Source organism: Eupeodes corollae, chromosome 3 (genome assembly GCF_945859685.1).
Source record: "Eupeodes corollae chromosome 3, idEupCoro1.1, whole genome shotgun sequence".
NCBI lineage: Eukaryota > Metazoa > Arthropoda > Insecta > Diptera > Syrphidae > Eupeodes > Eupeodes corollae.
In genome coordinates this window covers 127,119,462-127,140,805 of record NC_079149.1, presented here as the reverse complement: position 1 = coordinate 127,140,805, position 21,344 = coordinate 127,119,462, and the positions used below count along the sequence as shown (strand labels likewise).

The following is a 21,344-nucleotide window of genomic DNA, read 5'->3' as shown; positions in this document are numbered from 1 at the left end:
TAGCTTAAAAGAAAAAGTAGAACAAAATTCTTCTTTTTTAATTCTTTATTTCCCTAGAATACTTCAAATAACTTGGGAATTCCTTGAAAGTTTTTTTTTTTGTGGCCTTCCAACATTTTTTTTATTGATTTATTCTTCCTAAGCTTTCAAGCAGTCCAATCTAACTTTCTTACAGTTTCACATAATTTATATACATACACATTTCCATCAAAACACTCCCTTAATTTTGACATTAAAAGGCAACAATAAAATCACAAAATAAGCTTGCTAAACAATAAATTTATCCATCCATTTATAGAAAGTGGCAGCTGTAAGCAATCAAAAAAAGAAAAAAGTTACGCCTTATTCTCATAAATGAATACAAATTTGTACTTTTAAAATATAATGTAAATAAAAATACAAACAAATATTTGTCCACAACGTTCGTCGACGCGATTATAAAAATTGTGTCCAGAATTTTAATTGTGGATAATATCCCCGACCAGACACTACAAAGCCCAGACTTGCAACAAAAGATAGATGCTTTCTAGATCTTTATCAACAAAATGATCCACAAGTTGCGATTCAGCCAAGTCATCATTTTGTAAAGAAATTTGTATGTCTGCCTTTTCTGAAAACATATCAATTTACTCGCCTACCTTTGTTATCTATGCCTTTTATTGAAGCAACTTAACTCCTTTCAAAGACATTGAACTCCCCCAGCTACATGCTTCGAATTTAGAAATTCCATTATATTGTTCTCGATGTGAATTTGAACTGAAAACATATGAAAACGAAAAATTAACCATCAGACCTTAAAAAACAATACCAAATCCTGTACTCGTACCTTTCACGAGATTAAAAAAAGCACACGGAACCGATATTTTCGTCCTTTTTAAAAAACAAGAAACAAAAAACACAAAAACAACACAAGAATATAGAATTGTATTTAGCTCATGGCGAATTGTTTGGAACAATTCATAAAAGGATATTAAATTAATTCTCGTTTTTCCTCTCTGTTTTCGAAAAGCACACAAAAAAGGACCAAAAAAGAACAAGGAGACAAAAAGGAAGACAGAAATTTCATGTATGAAACAAACAAAATAAGGAAAAAGAAGAAAAACAAAAAGTCTGAAACACAATTTTCAGGAAATTGAAACTGCCAAAAGCTATACAAATACTTTGGGCCCTCTTCCTTCCCAAAAAAAAACCCTTTTGGAAGTATATCTAGATACTCCTCCATGCCAGGTCCCCCAATTACATACGAGTACCTACACAATTTTTCCAACATCTGCAATTGGTTTTTCATTTATAAGAATGTTATGTATGTTCTATATGTGCACGAAGATACGTTTTTGAAGAAAGTAACCTAAGAAAAACATAAAGGTTGTATTTTTTGGGAAACATCAAAGAGGCGCGCCACTGGTGGAACAACACGAAAAATACAAAAACAAAGAAAAAACTCAAACAAGGTAAATAAATAATTTCAAATGCACAAGATGATGATAAAGAACCTGCACAACATGTCTAATGTCTGTTCCTGTACGTCTGGAGGAGGTACCAAGGTAAGGAGAGGTTCCATCTTCAATATGTTTTCCGCATTTACTTCTGGCAAGGCATCATCCACCCACAGAGTCATCATGCTTATAGGGTAAACGCACTAATTGACTCGACTTTAGTCCAGTACCACCATCAGTTGGAGTCCATCAGAGTCAGAATCATCATCATGTCGAAATTCGACATCTTGTTGTGTAGAAGAAGTTCTCATCCGAAAACTCCCAAATTGACTTTGGTTAGATTTTAGATATCCCCGGGGCACCATGTGCGATTTGTTTACAACTCCAATGCACCGAGTCAAGGCACAACAATTAGATGTGTATCCAACAGATGTTTGGATGGTTTTGAATGTGGTTTTTAGTTGTTGTTGTTTTTGAACTCGTTTGTCTATTCTTGGACAAGGAGTGATGCAAACTTCATGTGTTCTATTCTAGATTCCAGATACAGATCCAGATGAATTACTTGCGGAGATTTTGTTGGCATTTTGAAAAGCTCTCTTTTATGCTTTGTGTACGAGTTGAGTATACGAGTACAGTACATAAAAGAGGGTTTTTCATTTAAAAGTTTCTCATATGGAGTTTTGGCTCATTGGTTTTGTATAAACAAAATTGTCTATTGATTGAAATTAAAATTCTATCTGAGAGATACAAAAAAATATTTGGAAGGTTGATTATGTAACTAACAGCGTGAAATTTACAAGTTTCGAATTCAAATTCCTTTCTTTCGAAGAGAGCTGAAAATTGTACACATGTTTTACTATAATTGACTTCCATTCAAATGATGAGTCGAAAATATGTTTTAAATTCGGTTGTATTTTCGTTTGGGAAGAAAACAGAGAGAATTTACGCAAAAATTTAATTCTATGTAATTTTAAGGGTATGACTTTTCAAAATTCTGGGTTTTGCCAAATTGGGATTTTAGGATTTTTCTATTTGCGTGGTTTTATTTTTGGGAAAAATTCAATTAACGGTTTTTTTTTCATAAAGCAAAAAAACTGAAAAAGATATTTGTCACCTCGAACATTTTATGAACAAAAAATGGTTTTATCTCCAAAACAATTTTGTACAACGAAAAATAACGTTTTTAACATCAAGTGAAATTTTGAGAAAAATCGAATTGGCAATTTTTTACAAAAAATAAAAAAAAGTTACTCAAAGTTAGTAAACATTGATTTTCGACTCAAACATTTTTTCACAACTATAAGATATTGGCTTTACACTCTTTTATATCTTAAAAATATTGTTTTCAACATTCAGTAAAATTTTGAGAAACAACGAATTGACAGTTTTTTTACAAAAAATAAAAACTTAAAGGAATATTTAACAAAATTTGTTAAAAATTGATTTTCGACGCAAATATCTTTTCAAAAATTTTAGATTATGGCTTCCAACGTATTTTATCATGTAATTAATAATGTTTTCAACATTTGGTAAGATTTTGAGAAAAAAGAATTGACAGTTTTTTTTACAAGAAAAAACCTAAACAAGAAAATTAATAAAAGTTGGTAAAAGTTGATTTTCGACTCAAATATCTTTTCAAAACTTTGAGATATTGGCTTTAAACTACTTTTATCTTTTAAAAAATATTGTTGTTAACATTCAGTAAATTTTTTAGACAGATCCTATTTACAGATTTTTACTTATTTTTTTTTAGAAGCCCAAAAAATCAATACTAAATTTGGTAAAAATCTACTACGGCTCAAATAGCTTTTCAAAAATAAAAAATATTGTCTTCAATTTTTTTTTACGGAAACTATTGTTTTCGACATTTAGTTGTTTTTTTTTTATACGCGAATTTGGTAAAAATTGATGTTCGGTTCTTGATATCTCTCAAATTAATTTCATAAATCCAATTTGTAAAAATTTAAGAAATGGTACTAAAATTGGTAAAAAATTATTTTCGACTAAAAATGTCGTTAACAAAACTAGATTTTCAAACTAAACTATTTCTTTTAGTAAATGAGGAACATTGTTAGGAATTTTAAAATTTTTAAGAACAATTCAAGTGACAACTTTTTTAACCCAACACGAAAACCTACAAACTTTTGAACAAGACAAATCGACAGACGGGATGGATAGTTATCAGTGTGGGTTGCATCACAGCATTTTTTTTTAATTTTCTGACAAATTTCTGAAGCAATTAGTCGTGTTTAAGCACATTTAAATATCTACTAAATATTTTGCTCTTTTTTTGATGCGAATATCCCACATCTATAAATTTAAATTTCCTGCACTGACGTTCTAAGTTATCATCGAAATTTTAAGCAAAAGTTCATTTTATGAATTCGTACTTTTTGCGAATATCCCACAAATAAGTTAAAAACATAAACATTTTTAAGCTCTGACACTTGAATAAAATAACTCACTGGCTAACCGGAGATGCATAATTCACCCCAATTTAAAAAAAAAAACACTATTTTTCATCATAGAAACATACTTTTTGTTGAATATCCCACAATGGCTTAATGTATGTCTCATATTTATAAAATATTTTAATAATGATGAATTTGTTTGTGAATTTTTAACCAATTATTAAAATTTATTAAGGCGCATAGCTTAACAAGGATATGTCAGCCGAGCTGATAAACAAAGTTAATATTAAAATGTAAAGGGATGTTCACCATTTGAATTTCCCATTCCACTTTTCTTTTTTTCGTATATCCAACATCTAATATGTGTTAGCCTATGAAGATATTTAAATCTTCATATTACCGTTGATGATTCTTAAATATTGCCGTATCGAATATCCCATAAATTAACATTGAACATAGCTGAAACATTCAATCAAATTATCGAATGTCCCACTTGTAAAATTTCAGAGTCCAAAGACAATTGTGGCTTTAGGGTACCAAGGAAATTTGTGTTTAAGAACAGATTTTATCCTGTTTACGCGATAAATAAGCAAAATAACGAGGTCAACAAACTTTCTTAGGCATCACGTCCCAAAAAATTTCCTGAGAAAAACTATACGCCTTATGTTCGTTAAACATTTATACTTATTTGCTTTTATTTGTTAATCTTAATCTTAGATAATAGATGGCCATTGTCTGTCATATAATCTCTGGTGTGACACAATTTCCAAGACAAATCACAACAAATATTCCTCAAAATTGACGTGAATTCTTCCTAAACCCAAATTCGTTTGCAGTGCTATCCCAAAAACAGGGATGAAGATGACGATACGTAGGATGATGAATATCTCTCTTTGCCGTTCTATACTTATATTTAACTTGCAGTACGTCTTCGGAAGGCCTCCCCCGGTGCTAAGGAATAAAACCTCTGCCAGTGTCATGGATGTCAAAGACATAACACACATAAACGAGCCTATTTTTGAAATGGAGAAAAGGGTGCTGTTGAAGCTGATGCTGATGTATATTGGATGTCTTGTCTTGGATTTGGGAGCTGAGATGCTGAATGTTGATTTTGTTCCTGGGATTTTGTTTGTTGTTACTAAATAATAAGCAAATTCTGTCGTTCAGATGTTGTCTTCCTGATTTTATTAGATGCTTCTTCCGACATTTCGTTGATTGAATGATTGACGACCGAGGAGTGAAGAATATCATGCATGATGTGTGATGTGCGTGTTCAGGGAAGCATGACAGACACGAGCGCAACATTGTGCGGTTATGGCTTATTTTTATGGTTTTATTTCCTTTTTTGTCGATCATTTTTCTACTCTTCGATGCACAATACACTTCACAGTCAAATCTCTAAGATGCAGAAATGAATTGATGTTTATATGAAAACATTTAGAAATTTGTATTTTATTATTGAATTAAATGAAAATCAGTAAAATTATGTTATACAGGCAAAGCTTAAGAATATCTCCCAAATACAAAAATATATGATAAAACATGAAGTTTAAAAAAATGTCTTCAAGAAAAACGAGGCTGGAGACAAAGTCTAGTAAATTGATTCTTCGTTACAAAGTTAACTTCGTTATGTTTTTCTAATTCAGAAAATGTGACTTTATCTAAGCTTCATGCAAAGAGAGTTTCTACTGTTTCCAATTTGAAAACGAAACTATTCGAAGCCAAATCATTCACCTTTCATAATAGAAGACGACTTTTTTCTTCAAGGCAGAGATAAGGTGTTTGGAATCGGTTTTTGTGTGTTTTTAAGGGTGGAGTAGGTTATAGGCCGGTGATGGCTACATTAAACAATTTTTTTTTACAATTCCGATTATTATTAAACATATCAAAATCGATTTGTTGTTTTGATAAAAATGAGGCGTCATGTTTCGTTAGTGGGAAGATATGTTTGTTTTTATTATTTTTTTTTCTGTTACGTAATTGCTAAAGTGATAGTTCTATTTTAAAGTTTTATGATGGACGGAAAAATTGGGAATGTTCCTATACTTTATTTTTAAGTGGGCAATAAAAGTATGAAACTTTAACCATATAAGTTTAAGATATTTAAAAAAGGGGGTGCCAGTCATTTTAAATTTCGTGTTGTCTTTTGTTGTTGATATTGTTAAGATATGATTGATTTGTCAGACCCGAAGAAATATTATGTTTGCCATAATTTTTACGATTTTTGATCTATTTTATGATAATGTTTCCTGGCATGATTTTATCAAACAAATGTATAGATTCTTTGATTTGAAGACTAAAAACAAAGTTATAAAATTATAAGTTGATAGGTAAATAGGTCAGGTTTTATTGTTTTGGGAATGAAACTACTCATCAACTATAAAAGTTTCTGTTTGATATTGCTCAATTTTTCAACCATTCCTTAGACGATTTATATCCGACTTGTCAAAGGTGTGGTAAGTTTGATTTTTCAAGCTGAAACAGTATTTAAAAAAAACTTATATATGCCTGCACACAAACATTCGCTTGAATCGTTGAACAAATACATTGAAAGATATCTATAAAAAACAACGACAGGTTATTTGGCGGCACTCTGTTACTCCTTTCAGGTGGTTTCAGACAAACACTTCTCGTCATTCCGCGTTCAACGTACGCTGATGAGATAAACGCGTGCCACTGTGGCATAATGTTGAAAAAGTACAACTAAAAGTAGATACGAGCGTTCAAATGCTTCAAGATCCATCCTCTGATACATTCTCAAAAGACAACTGTTAGATATAGGCGACGGAAGGAATTTTAATATTTTGTCGCTATTTACAGTGATCTAGTCAGCTAGTAGAAGCTATAATAATAAATCTATTATGAAAATGAATTTCACTGCATCTGAAACAATGAGTAATTTAACCGCCCCCTCGCACCCTCGCTTCCCTCCTTTCCAACCCAATTAATAAATTTTAAAAAAAATTTTTGGGTTACAGAATTTTTACCAACCAGAGTCTTAAAGTACTAAATAATTTTGTCGTCCAGCAATTTTAACAAAACAGAATTTTTTGTTCATACAGAGTTTTGTTATACACAATTTCGACGTAGGTTTTTATAAATACAGTATTTTGACCCATTGTGTTTTTCAAACTCAATCTAGAAGAAATTTAACTTTTAAAATGCAAATGAAGATAGTTCAAAAACAAATGTTGTTCAAAGTTTTGCGTCTTCTTTAAAAGAAGTTTAAAAAATAATTAAGAAAATAAATTCAATCCAGTAACCAATTATCAAGAGAGTTCAAAAAAGGTTCTACAGAAAATTGTGACCGCTTAAAACAATTACCCCAAAACTTGTATGAATTTTTTAATACAAATGTGGTATTTGGGTGATGCATAAGTTTTCACTTTCAAAAATCCCCTTTCATCGACTGATTCGAATAAGGACAAAGCATCACTCTTGAAAGGCATTTCTGAATCAGTTTTAAGATTTTGATTGGTGTATTCGGATAATTCAAGAAGAAAGAACAGAAAGTTGATGAAAAATGATGTGTCTTAAGTTGTCGTTTCATGGGATTTGTAAGGATTTTTCAAAAAGTCAAGATTATTTCTCTATGTTTGTCAGATGAGATGATTTTTTCGTATTAACTGACTGAAAATATTTCTATAATTTTTAAACTATTCCCTGTTCTGCAATAACTATATAACGTAATTGCTATGAGAACAATCCCAGTCTAAAAAAATATGGAATTCTTACAATATCCCAGTGATATTTCCGTGATATTTCTCGTGTGCTCTTTTTGTTCAAAACAGATTTTTTAGCTTCTGTTTTCAAGATTCTTAAGCCATTAGATTTTTCCGCTGAATTTGTCCGTATGCTTTAAATAGTTGCCTTAAATTTAAATTAAATTAAATTATAGATTTTGTGCCTAGTTTCTTGAACCATTTCTTCTTTTATTTTCCATTAATCTTGGAGAAAGGAAAGTTTCTGACCGTCTGAAGACCTATTCAATTTCTCGGCTGAACTTAGGGAGCAATGTTAAGATCATATTAGCTAAATAAAATTCACACAGGTGTGAGAAAGTTAATCAATATGTGAAGATTCATGGTATTAGAAACTTCTTGAAATCAGACATCGTGATTTTAAAGAATTGCAAAGTAATGCCAAAAACTGAGTTAGCTTTAACTTTTTTCTCAGTCAACCATTAGCAACAAAAAAAAATCAGAAAACCATTTACTTGCTTGTATCATGCATTTCTGTACGCATATAATTATTTTCTAATCGAAAATAAATTTTAACAACGTACACGATAATACATTTACTTATCAAAACCCTGAAAATATTAGAAAGAAAGAAATATTTCAAACAAGTGTTTACTTTTACAAAATGCTCAACGAGAAAAACTAAGTAAGTCCTAACAAAACTCAGAGTTCTACTTTGATTCCTGATTCTTCTCCATAGTTACCCAAAAAAAAGTTAAGGTGTAAATGTTATAATCAAGCTTTGAATTTTATCGCAGTTTTGAAGAGCCTGCTCATATTTCCTGAACAAGCCAACAGTATCAAACAATTGATATGATCTACTTATTAAACTTCGTGACTTTTCTATCTGTAGCTTTTAGAAAGGTTCTTACAATTTCTTCACTAAAGCCTTTGCTTTCCTTCTTTTTGGTTAGTACTCTTTCCTTCTTTATTTTCTAAAACTTGCAGCTTTTTTGTATGCACATCTTCTATCATTTCTTTGTCCTAAAAATCTGCCACATTTTTAAAGTTAAAGATTATTTGTGTCTACACTTTCCAAATTCAATTTCCTTTCTATTTGCATAAATCTTTTGAGAGATTATCTTAAGCGCACACAAATAAAAAAGATTCAGACGCACTTAAAACTAAACCAAAAACTATAGCTCTGCAAATGCATCCTTAAACGCTTTATATATACATAGATCCACCACACATTAAATAGGGATACTTTTCAAATCATCACACTCTTAAAGATGCATAAAATATCAATAAATCCAAAAACCATATAGAAACACACTTGGCGTGTATCCACTGCACATCTGCTTCCATAAATTTATCCCAAAAAAAAAACGCTAAGACCAAACATTAAAGTGAGGGAGGAAAAAAGAAAGACTTCAAAGAGAATCTATTAAATTGAAAAAAAAAAGGAATTCAATTTTCTAACCGTAAAAAGGCCAAAATAAAGTCCCATAAACTCGCACTCACTTTAACAACCAATACGAAAAATAAAATGGTTTTTCAAGAAGAATCAAACACAAAACTTCGATCAAATAAATTTGAAATTTTTTCTCCCAGAAGTGGTCTATCGTCGTCGTCGATGTAGTCGCCGCCTTCACCATATCGCCGCCAGTTGTCCATCGTCGACGGCATTCAGTCGATCCTTGCTAGATATGGCGGGCGTCTTCTGCCCTCACAAATCTAAGAATCAACCATGCACTGAATTTTTTCGGTTGAGTACCGATTCAGGAGGAATTCCATACAATAGACTATACACCATATCCAATCCATAGTCCGCAAAAGCCAGCCAGCAAGCCAGTCAGCCATCCGGCCAGACAAGATACTTGAAGAAGTAGTTCATCTAACAACAGAAGCAGTCAGTAGCAAAATTGCAGCACCCAGTAGCACTCCATATAGTGTATTGTTCATGTCCATCTTTTTCTTGTGTGGCCTGGTCCCTGGTCTGGTCTGGCCTGGCCTTATTTTTTTTGGGAAGAGTGAAAGAACATAGATAAAGATAGAAGAAAAAAGTAAAATAAGAAAGGAACTCTTTCAGGCGTAGGGACTTCCTAAACAAAAAAGCCATCCACATCCACAGGAGAAAAAAGTCGAATTGAAAAGTTATGTTGGAGCAGTCTTAACACGAAACACATGGTACCCTGATATTTAGGGTTGATCTGGTGGGTGATGATGGCAGAACTGCTGCTGCTTCTGACGGTCTACATGTAACACGAATCAGGAGGGTTCACCTTCGAACATGCGGAGGCTCTCATATCGGTTATCCATATATCCCTATTAAAGAGTCAAACTCGACCTCCTTCCAGTTGAATTAAGAAAAGTCCCATTGTCGACGAGATGGTTGAAGCATCAACACTGAGTCTGAATGTGAGTGTGGAAGACCAAAGGAGAGCGGGACCCTTCATCTCCTTCCAATTCATATCCTACCTAACCTGTGTCTATATATAGCAAGAGAATGGAATCTGAATCGAAGAGGCATAGATACTTATTGAGAACAGAAGCAACAGCATCTGACTGGAAGATAGGGCTTGGCACTTTATTTCATGCTGATGATGCTATCCTCGACACTATCGCGCCCTATACTCTTGACTTGTACTCGTACTCCACTTGAAATTCACACACAACGTGTTCCTCCTGATGCTCCGGACCGGGATCGGGATCGTTCCTAAAACAAAGTCACAGTTAAAAAAATAAATACAAGGAGAGAGGTCTAGACCCATGTCGCAGCTAATTGATTGTGAACTAATTTATGTATGTAGTTCAGTTCAGAATCGTGTCCCGCACAGTTTCTACAACGCAACGCTAACGTGAACGCAGCGAGGTACACACATCTCGCTTTGGCTTTCATTGAGGTTGAATTGTGAGCATATCACAAGGGCTAAAAGGCTCAGGAACTGACGTTCACTTGAAAAGGCTGCAGGCGCAGTGTACATAGCAATACGTACTTCTATAACGTCTGTACGAAATGGGGAATCCGCAGAATCTCACAACGAACGCATCATTAACATAATTCAACGGCGGTGCGGCGTGGCGCGCACGAGGATTCTTTGCTTTGGTATGAGCGAACGGAGTTTGCTGAAGGAATGGTAGTTTTTTTTTTAAGATGAAATTTCGGATTTCATTGCGAGTTCGCATCAACGCAACGAAATACAAAAATTGAAGATTTCTGTAGGTTTCTTTCTTTTATTTTTTCCTTTCTAATTCGTATCGGGATACCTTTGTGTTCTGACTGAGTTATAGTGTGTAACGCAAGTTGGGGAATAAGTTCTATTTTGTATCTGTCTTTTTATCATAAGAAATTCCAAAAGAAAGTGAACCTGAAACTAACTCCTTTATGTTAAGTTAACGAAAAAACCATTGTGTCGTTTGACGTATGTCATGTCATAAAGCAACGTTTGATGTACCTATGTCTTGTCATAAAGTGACGTTTAAACTATGTTAGCATAAAGTAACGTCAAGAAATAAAGTTTAAAGGCCCAACTAATAGAATTACACACATTCACAAGAACGAGCGTATGCAGTAAAGCCGTATTTATAATCATAATCCAATTTAGGTGTGATTCGTTAGGTTTCGTTCAAAATTTTGTCAGTCCTTAAGACAATTTGACAGTTAAAAAAAATAGTAAAATATAGAACTGAATTTAAAAGCTGTCAATATGTTTTGATTAGTCAAAATTCTATAACATTTTTGAAAGAGTGATTCTGTCCTTAAGCCAATTTGACAGCTCAGACAATAAATTAGTAAATTGTTTTACTGTATTTCACATCTAGATATAATTTTAAATATGTGGATTGTTACGCGAGCTTAAGGTTCCTAAGCGACCATTGACTTCATTCTGCGCAAGCAGAGTTTCATTATGTCAGAATACTTCGTTGAGTTTTTGACATATGTATTGAAATTGACGCGTTAGAAAAGTCAGAGAGTGAAATACAAGTCTGTCTACATGAATCAGTGCTTTAAAATAAGAGATGTTCAATAATGTGATGTTTTAGAAAATTAAGCTATACGGTCTAATTTTTTTCTTATGAGACAAAAGATCAAAATTAACGACGATTAAAATAAAATATGGGCATTTTATTATAACTTTCAACATTATTCTATTTTATTTGACAGCTGAAAGAGATAATGAATTATCGTAGTATTTTGGCATTTCATAGGTTTATTTTTAAGAAAATGGCGCAAATAAAATATGATTTGTTTGAAAGTGCTTTTTAACAGTTTTATAAATATTTAGCAATTTACTATCTGTTCCAAAGCTGTAACAATATTATATGTGAGCACGATTAAACAATGACAGTTCTAAATCTGACGAACGGATCTATTAATTTGAAATGTCAAAAATTCAGGTGTCATTTGGATTTAGTGAAGCTCTAAAAGGCTAAATATTCGTTTTGTGATTGGAAAATTTATTTTTATTCAAATGCTAAGATATAGAAAGATGCTTAAGTCATTGAAAATAATCTGCTTTAGATAAGAGTTTTATTTTTTCCAAAACAAAAATCCCATTATTTGGCACCTAAACTTGTTTGCATCCTCTTTCTTTCAAAGAAAAGTCCCCCAAAAAAAAAGTTCTAACATTTTTTAGTTCAATATTTTCATTTTATTCATAAAATAATTGTGGAACACCATAGATCAATTTTTAAAGACCAGACATCTGTTTTATGAAATGTCAATGGAATGAACGCATTCAGGAATAAAGAAAATCTAAGTGAGAATTTGCATGGGCTCTTTTCCTTGGGTATGTTTTGTTTATTTTCTGATTAGCTGTTTACATTCGTAAATTTTTTAAAATGTGTTCGTTTTTTTATCTAAGAAAGTAACAATTTTTGGCGATTTGGGCCCCTGCTTTAGCTTGGATGAATTAATTTAGTTTGGAGCAATGCCACCACGACCTTAAGACTTATTGTGCTCCCTTCTGGATGTACTCGAACTTTATGAACTATCAATTCAACAGTTCTTCATCTAGTTAAGTTTATCTCTTTAAGATTCTTGAGTATTTGAGATAACTTAAGCTTAGTTAAATAATTAAATGATTTTAAAATTTTACTAAGTCGATGTATTTTTAGTAAGCAATAAGTAGCTCCTTTCTTGTTTTCGACACTGTTTTGCATAACAAAGGGCATTGTTTTCCTTTCAAACTTCTTTCTTTTCTTTTTATATATTTCAATTTATATCTTTTAATCCGTCTTCATCTACAATTTTATTTTTGTTTGTAGTTTTTTGTCCAGGATTGCCGATTTCTTTGTTAAAGTTAAGGCTTTATCAGAAGCTAATAACTAGACGTATAGATGAGGCTCATAAGAAGGCACCTCGCCTCGTGCCAAGAAAGATAGAAAATAAAAAGTGAAATCGTTATTCTGCAGTTTGACTAAAGCCATTTTTCCCTCACTCAAGTTGATTCATTTTTGACATGAATAAAACAGACTTCTTAATCATCAATAAGGGATTTTTCAATTAATATTCAATATGAGGTAGAAGAGAAAATGTTGTTGGAAAATAGTCAATGCTTTTTTGACAAGCTTTTGTTATAATTTGGGACGTCTCCATCAATTTGGTGTCTTTATTTGTTCCCTACCGCAGTGATCATTACGCATTATGAACACGACGTTATGATTCCATTAGTTTGTCATTGAAAAATCAAACGCGATCATTTTTTCTACCTAAGCTACGACAACGACGCACTACCTTACCTATAGGTCTTCTGTCTGCCCCATGAGGGATCGGACATCGATCGTCTTTCACTTGTTATGGAATCAATCACGAATTATGGATTTGGTTGGATTCGTTCCAAGTAGTTTCTGATGATGATGATGACGAAGTCTTCTTTGATGTTTAAAGTTACGATCGTGGCGGACGTCGTCGACGGTATCAATATGATTTGCCATATGAAAATTAAAGCCGGAAAATAATGGAGGTGCATATTAAATTTAATCACAGGTTGGTGGTCAGCACACAAAATTGGCTTTGGATTATGTGTATTCAGGGAATTGGTATACCTATCTATTTTATATAACGGTGGATAGTGTAATTTTCATAAATGTACCTAAAAACTGTAAAGAAACAAATAATGAAGAAGATCACAAAAGATCCGACATATTTTTGGTTAATTTAGTTTTATTTATTTAAGGTCTAGATTTTCTAAATGGGTTTTCGTTTGATAACAAGGCGGCCGCGGCGGCCATGAGTACATCTGCTTTGAACTTTAAGACCCTTACCGTTACCAATCAGTGTAAAATTTAACAAAGAATTGATTCTGATTAGGTTTGTTTTTTAAAAGCATCTCACATCAATTAAACTCATCACATTGTTCAACAAATGATCGCCGGGAAGAAAAATACAATAAACTCTAATGTCAAATGTTAACAAATTGTTTTAAATAAAGAAAGGAATGTTGGGTAATTAGTTACTTACACATTAAAAATTTGCTTGAAAAAGGTAATAAGAAACAATCAAATTTCAATACTAGAACATAAAAGATAATAGCAAAATATTGGAGTCTAAAGTGACAGCTCTGTGAGGTCTTTCGAAGAAAAATCAAAATGTTTTGATAAGGTTGGAGTGGTTTAAAGAATCTGATAATTTTAAATTTAACATTCCAATTGGCAAAAGAGAAAGAAATTTGAAGTACCTAATAAAAATTTTATATTGAATGTTTTTTTTTGCATATGGTATTTGAAAAAAAAATCAATTTATAAATTAAATAATCGTTAAATAGAAAACTTAAAAAAAAAGAAGAATGCAACGCGCACTGATAAGTTCTCACTGATTCGCTTAAAGTGACTAAATGGATTTTTTAAAAATTAACTTTTCATTGTAGGACTCGTAGCGTAATGGTTAGTGTTTAGAAAAAAGTGTGTAAGACAGTCAAGCTAAAGGTTTTGGGTTCAAACCCTGCCTGTGCCATCTAAAGTCTTTTTTCACAGGTACTCACTCTTGCGAGGAATGGACATGTTCTCCGAGAGTAATTCTTTTCATGAAAAGTGCTTTCCCAAATTAGTTGTTCGGGTTCGGCTTAAAAGTAAAACAGTTGGTCCCTTACATCTCTGAAAACAGTACTCGCACATAGGAATGGTTGATAGTTGTCAGTCACTAGGCCCTAGTTCTCAAACGGACTGTTGCGCCACTCAATTTTTTTTTTAGTTGTTTTGCGTGCCAAACGCACGTTTAATTTTGTATTACAGCCATATTTACGACCAAAAGTAAGCATTACTAAAAATAAAACAATATTTATACTTTAGGGATTTTGGGTTTCTAGGATTTCGGAGTTTCGAGCTTTTTTCGTTGTGGAATTTTCAGTATTTTTTATTTACGGGATTTTGGATCTTGCAAATTTTCAGGACATTGAGTTTTCAGGATTGTGTCTGTTTCTAATGGTACATACCTACTATCTACATTTTTCTAAAAGTGTTACAAAATATCAATAAAAGCATTTTGTGAACAACAATATTTTGTAAAATTAGTTTGAAATCAAATTTTTTAGTGTTTGTTTGTTATTCTTAAAATGTCAAAAGTTTGACCTTGTTTTTAAAGGGTTGGGTTCGATATCCCCGTTTTTATAATCCCGTTTCTTAAAATCCTGCTTTTTATAATCCCAATTTTGTATAGTCCCGCTTTTTGTAATACCGTTTCTTGTAATACGTTTTTCATGATCCCGTTTTTGATTATCCCGATTTTGCCATCAAAACTAGTTGTTAAATGACAAAACCGCGATTTTTTTAAATTAAACAACTAGTTTTGATTGCAAAATCGAAACTATAAAAATATTTTTCAGTAACATTAACAAACTGAGACATTTTTTAAATTAATTTTCTTGTAACTTTTAACAAATATAAGATATCAAAAAATTACAATATAAAGTAAAGTAGTGTTCTTTTAACACAAGACACTAAACAAACTAAAATTAATTAACAAAGTAAACTATTTTCAAGAATACTCTTTTCATAATTAGTTTAGTTGAACTGTAAAAACCAGGATTTTAAAAATCGGGATTCCAAAACGCTTCAAAATTTAAAATTCAAACTTTTGACTGTCAATGTTACTAACTTCCAATAGGAAGTTATTGTAATGGGTACGATTTGTCAAATTGAGAATGTTGACATTTCTTGAGGTCTCAAGAACCCTAGAGTCGAAATAAAAGATTTGTAGAAAGATGTGTGTGAGTGCGTGTGTACGTACGTTCCTACGTCTGTACGTCCGTACGTTCGCGATGTTTTTTTTGTCGTCCATAGCTCAAGAACCAGAAATGGTATCGAAGGAAAGATGCAAAAAGGGCTCTAAAGAAAATAGCGTAGGTGTTTTTTTTATCATAGCAGTTTAAAAAAAGGTGAACATTTTGGTTAACCCTTAAAATCTCATGAACCAATGACGCTAGAGACTTGAATGCAATTTTTATTATATATTTTAACGTTATACAAAACAAGTACATTTTTGGAAAAAATCCAATTAACGGTTTTTTTCATAAATGAAAAAAACTGAAAACAATGTGTCACCTCTAAAACTTACGACTAAATATGATTTCTTCTCCAAAAACAATTTTGTGCAATGAAAAATGATGTTTTTGTCATCTGATACAATTTTGAGAAAAATGGAACTGTCAGTTTTTTTATAAAAAATAAAAACCTAAAAATAAAATTATACAAGTTGGTAGCAATTGATTTTCGACTCACATAACTTTTCAGAACTTTGAGATATTGGCTTAAAACTACTTTATCTTTCAAAATTTATTGTTTTCAACGTTTGATAAAATTTTGAGAAAAATCGAATTAATAGTTTTTTTCCCAAAAAAAAACATTAAAAAATAACAATACCAAAACTTGGTAAAAATATTGGCTACTTATTGTATTCCACTGAAAATATAATTTGTGATATTCAATAAAATAAAATCTACAACAAATAGTACACAAATTTGGTAAAAATTGATACATATAGACAAACTTTTAAGCATGACAAATTGACAGACGAAATGGGAAGTTATCAGTGTGGGTCGAATCCAGCCCCTTTTTTACTTTAATACTCATACTATGTAAATAAAAAATGGGATTGTCTGGATTTTTCGGGATTTTAAATAGCGGGATTCTAATTAACCGGGATGTTGGATAAGCAGGATTTTAAAATATCAGTATTTTAGGAGACAGGATTTTAAAACTTTTTTTTCTGAATTTTAAAAATCGGAATTCCGATACGCTCCCGATATTAAATTATTCAGAAGATTATATAATTTTTGCTCGAAAGACATTTAAGATGGTAATATTATTTTGTTTTTTTTTCAGTTTTTCATTTAATTATAAACAAAACTTAGTTGATTTTTTTTATCAATTATTCTAATTTGGTATGACGTCAAAATGAATTATACAAAATTTAATCGAAGTCAATAGTTTCATTGGCTCGTGAGATAATTGGGGATCAATCAAATTTTTGTTGAAAGCCCTTTCTGCACCTGTAAAGAACAAAATATTTTCGAAGTCGATATCTCTGCGGGCTCTTGTCAAAAATATCTAAATAAATAAAAATAAATAAATTAGGTGGCGCAACAGTCCATAAAGAACCAGGGCCTAGTGACTTACAACTCTCAACCATTTCTGTGTGCTAGTAATGTTGTCAGAGATGGAAGGGACCATACGAACGGCTAATTTGGGAAAGGACTTTTTCATGACAAGAATTAATCTTGGAGAATTTGTAAATTCCTCGCAAGAGGTAGTACCCGTGAAAAAGCAAGGTGGCACAGGCAGGGATTGAAACAAAGACCTTTTGCATGACAGTCCAACGCACTAACCATCACGCTACGGTATGTACGGTCAAAAATATCTTTAAAGGAGAAATAATATAAGTTGAATTGAAAGTTTTAACAGACATTAAAAGTATCAAGTTCTTATTTCTTTAAGCAATTTCAAAATTTTCTACAGTTTTTTTAAAGAAAAATGTTTGTACTTTTGAACAATTCATTTTTTTAACAAATGCAATACTTTCACTTTATTGCGAATTTTGAATGTTTTTAATATTTGTCTTAATTAGCTCTAATTTTAACTTTAATACCAACTTTAGTACCAAAACTGTTTGACAAACTGTGTATGAAATAAATTTTAAAGTAAAAACCTGGAATTTTATCCAGATTCTGTTGGGTATGAAAAAATAAAACGCCTCTTACTTCCTTTAGATACAAAAAAAATCACCTTGTTAGCGTTAAACTTTTCTTAAGCTGCTTAAAGATGGACAACAATAATTTTTCGAAATTTTCAAATAATTAAAAATGTGGCTGTTATTTGCCGTAATCGTTAATGGAAAAAAAGCTTAATTCTTGCAAGAAAAGAATAACAACTTCAAATACTAAATCAGAAAATCCTTAATGGTCTTAATCCCCATAATCATACTGCTCTGATCTAAATGCGTAAAAAGTGACGTTAAAGTATCAAAAAATGTCATACATCCCAAAAGTATTAACAAACATTTCTTTTTCAATCTGAACTTCTTCCCGTTCCTTAACTGAAAACCCTAAAAAATACAATAAACCTTATTCTTTAAAGTGTCTTCTTAAATTCCTCCTTCTTTCATCAAAGTAGTCAATAAAAATTTAAATTTTATTCAAATCACAAATCCAATTGAAATAAATACCAACGTACCTGCTAATCTAAAGTTTTTAATTATACCAAAAGCAATCTACAAAATCTCTTCTAAATCCAACCCTCTTTTAGTTTGTATAAATGTTAATACCCTAAAACACTCCTTCCTCTAACAATAAACACTTCGAAAACAATCATTTTCGAACATTACCACCAAGCATCCCATAATTGTTGTCAACATTTCTCCAAATCGTGCCATAAATACCTATATCTCTTTTCAAACCTATATTAGTGTCGGTCGTCCTCTCTATATAGTTAGATAGGTAGATAAGGTAGGTAGGTAGGTAGGTTTAGGGTACCTACCTCTCACTTTAAGTAGCTATGCAATATCAACCATTTCCCAGATGTTACCTCTAAGTTTGTTTTGTTTATGTTTATTAGGTTCAATAAACTCACCTTTTTCGAACAGCTGATTAAAATTGGTAATCCATGTAAAGCAATAAAATCTCCATTAATTACAGTCGTTATCCACAAAAGGAGCTCGAGCTCATTTATCGTCGTCGTCGTCGTCACTCGTACGAACGTTCGAACATTACGTGTACGTGTTAGATAAGCAAAAATCAATTAAAGATACCTTCAATTTTTCGAGTGTTTCACATGTTCATAATCTTATTCTCACTCTTGTTAAGTACTATAGAAGAGGAAAGGACGAAGGACATGTGCGTTGATTCAAAGAATTTGTCGTGCGTACAGACATAACAATATTTCACGCTTTTAATTCAGATAAAAACAACGTTGCGTCGCGTCTCAAATCGTCGTTGGTATAAGCAAAAGGTATTCCCTTAAAAACGAGAATAAAATCCAACAATCAATAATTTACACATTTTAACACGATTTGCTTTTCTCTTTTTTTTAATAAGAAACCCATAAAGTCGTTATAAGCTTTATTCGATTATTTAAATCGTCATCATGCATAATACCATGATTCGCGTCGAAATAGCCGTCCGCGTCTGTGTTATTAAATTTAAAACACAAAAACACCCTCCTCGTCACGTTCGGTCGGGTCGGTCGGCCCGCAAATCAAAAAATTCAATCAAAAGACGGAAAAAAGTGAATTTTCCCCGAAGCACCGCGAATTCAATGCACTTCGCTCACATATTTTCACGCGCGTCAACACAGTCGCATATTCGACCGCGTCGCGTCGTCTTCTTCGTGCAAAATGGACTTTTTTTGATATCCTTATTGCGAGACAGACGTTCTAGAGACACAAAACACGAAAGAACCACAAACAACGAACAAGAAGTGAACAGAACAATAAAGAAAAAGGTTATGAAATAAAAATTCCAACAATCAACGCAACAACGTGCAATCAAAGAAGCACCCACTCCCACGGCTACCAGCACCACCGACCGAACTCCTCGTCCTCGGCTGTGACTATCGCCACCACAGTGCTTCAACACTTAACGTGTAGAGGGGTTGATAGGTTGATAACTGAGTTGGGGACGAAACACGAAAGATACTTCTGTCAGTTCCGTATTCGAGACGAGTGGCATTGGTATCTAACTTTTATTTTCACAAAAATTAATTCTTATTAGGAAATTCGTATAAATCCAACATAATCAACATGACGCGTGACGCGATTTTAATTCGGATTCGATATTCGATATGCGACTCTTCCATCAGGAGGTTCACGAAGAACTGAATCTACAAACTCTGATGAGGAACTGACAGACGACGACGAGTATGAAAAGTTTGCCGGTCTCTGTCGCTGCGCGGCAATTTGGTTTAGTTCAGTCTTCAGTCTTAGATGCATTCCCAATGCGTATTCATTTCACTGTACAGACAGTAGGACTTGAGACAGCACAGAAATCGAGAGATACAACGTCTGATTCGTTAGGTCTTCGGTGGCGGATGGTTGGATGTATCTTATATATGAGACTTCTGTTATTTGAGCGTTCATTTAGTGTTCACTCGGTTGGGAATAAACATTTAAAGTTCATTTTGCGTGGGAGATGACAGCAACAGCAGCGCCAGTGAGTTATCTTTTGACACAACAAAACCAAAATAAAGATACAAGTAACATTATACAGTTATGTATCTCGATATCTCTGTTATTTGTTTTAGCGCCACTGTTACAGTGTATTGAATAGAAACAGGTTCATTCTGTTTGTTGAACATGTGCTCTTAATAAATCGTTTCTTGGCAAGGCGATGAAATGATGTTAGAAGTAAGATAGAAGATATTTTTGTATCTATTGCGCATGGTGTTGAAATTTTTGGGAGCCCAGGTTTTTGTTGGTTTTGGTTTTAGGGTTTTTGGCTTCATTTTTGGAAACTGCCTTTTGTAAGAGATTTTAACGTGACTGAGCCTATAAATGTGTCCAAAAGAAAAAAAATTACATTAGCTGTTTAAAAATTAAGTTTGCTTGAAGTCGTTTGAAGAAAGGGTCGTTTTCGTAAATTTTGTCGACCAAAATTTATAGCTCATGGGGTTGAAGGTTTTAACGAAACTGTGAAAAATAAAAGGTGATCAAATTTAAACCTTAGTTTTCTTTTTTTTATTGACTTAACTCATAGATTTCAAAGTTAAAATTGGTGTTAAATGAAAAATAGAATAGTGTAAGGTTGCCAGCTTTATGTGATTAGTTGTCAATTCATTGAAATCTGCTGTTTTGTGTATAGTTATAAACTTGAACCCCATATAAGATAAGTATTGGTTGCAAAACTGTAACGAAAAGTGCTCGTTTATGATACCTTTTCTTTAAGTTTTGCATGTGACTTGAAGATCATTTTAATTTATTATCAAAGAAAACCTAAAAAACTTTCTCAATATTCTAATTCATAAGGTACCCAGCCTTGTTTGCCAAGCGAAATCTAACAGATGAAAATAAGAGGCTGTTTTATTGGAAAGTCTTGAATAAATCGTGATGCTTTATAACGTAATCCTATAATTTAACTGGAATTTCATTGTTAGATGTCAAATTTGTTTTTTAAGTTTTCCAATTTAACTATACAAATAATTTAAATTTCAAAATATGTATTTAAAAAAAAAAGAGAATGGGATGCTACCCACACTGATAAATTTCCATCCCGTCTATTAATTTATCTTGCTTAAAAAATTGTAGGTTTTCGAAAATTTTGACATTTCTTGACGTTTCAAGGTCCCTAGAGTCGAAATAAAAGATTTTTAGAAAGATGTCTGTGCGT

At 32.3% G+C, this 21,344-nt stretch overlaps 1 protein-coding gene across 1 annotated transcript in view; it reads right to left on the bottom strand.

The window, feature by feature from the left end:
• LOC129949941 (kinesin-like protein GA13060) overlaps positions 1-19,832 on the bottom strand; it is a 171,067-nt gene extending 151,235 nt beyond the window's left edge. The window contains exon 1 of the mRNA XM_056061689.1: positions 18,595-19,832. The gene's annotated coding sequence lies outside the window, so the exon portion shown is untranslated. The remainder of the gene's footprint in view (positions 1-18,594) is intronic.
• Positions 19,833-21,344: the final 1,512 nt, after the last annotated feature.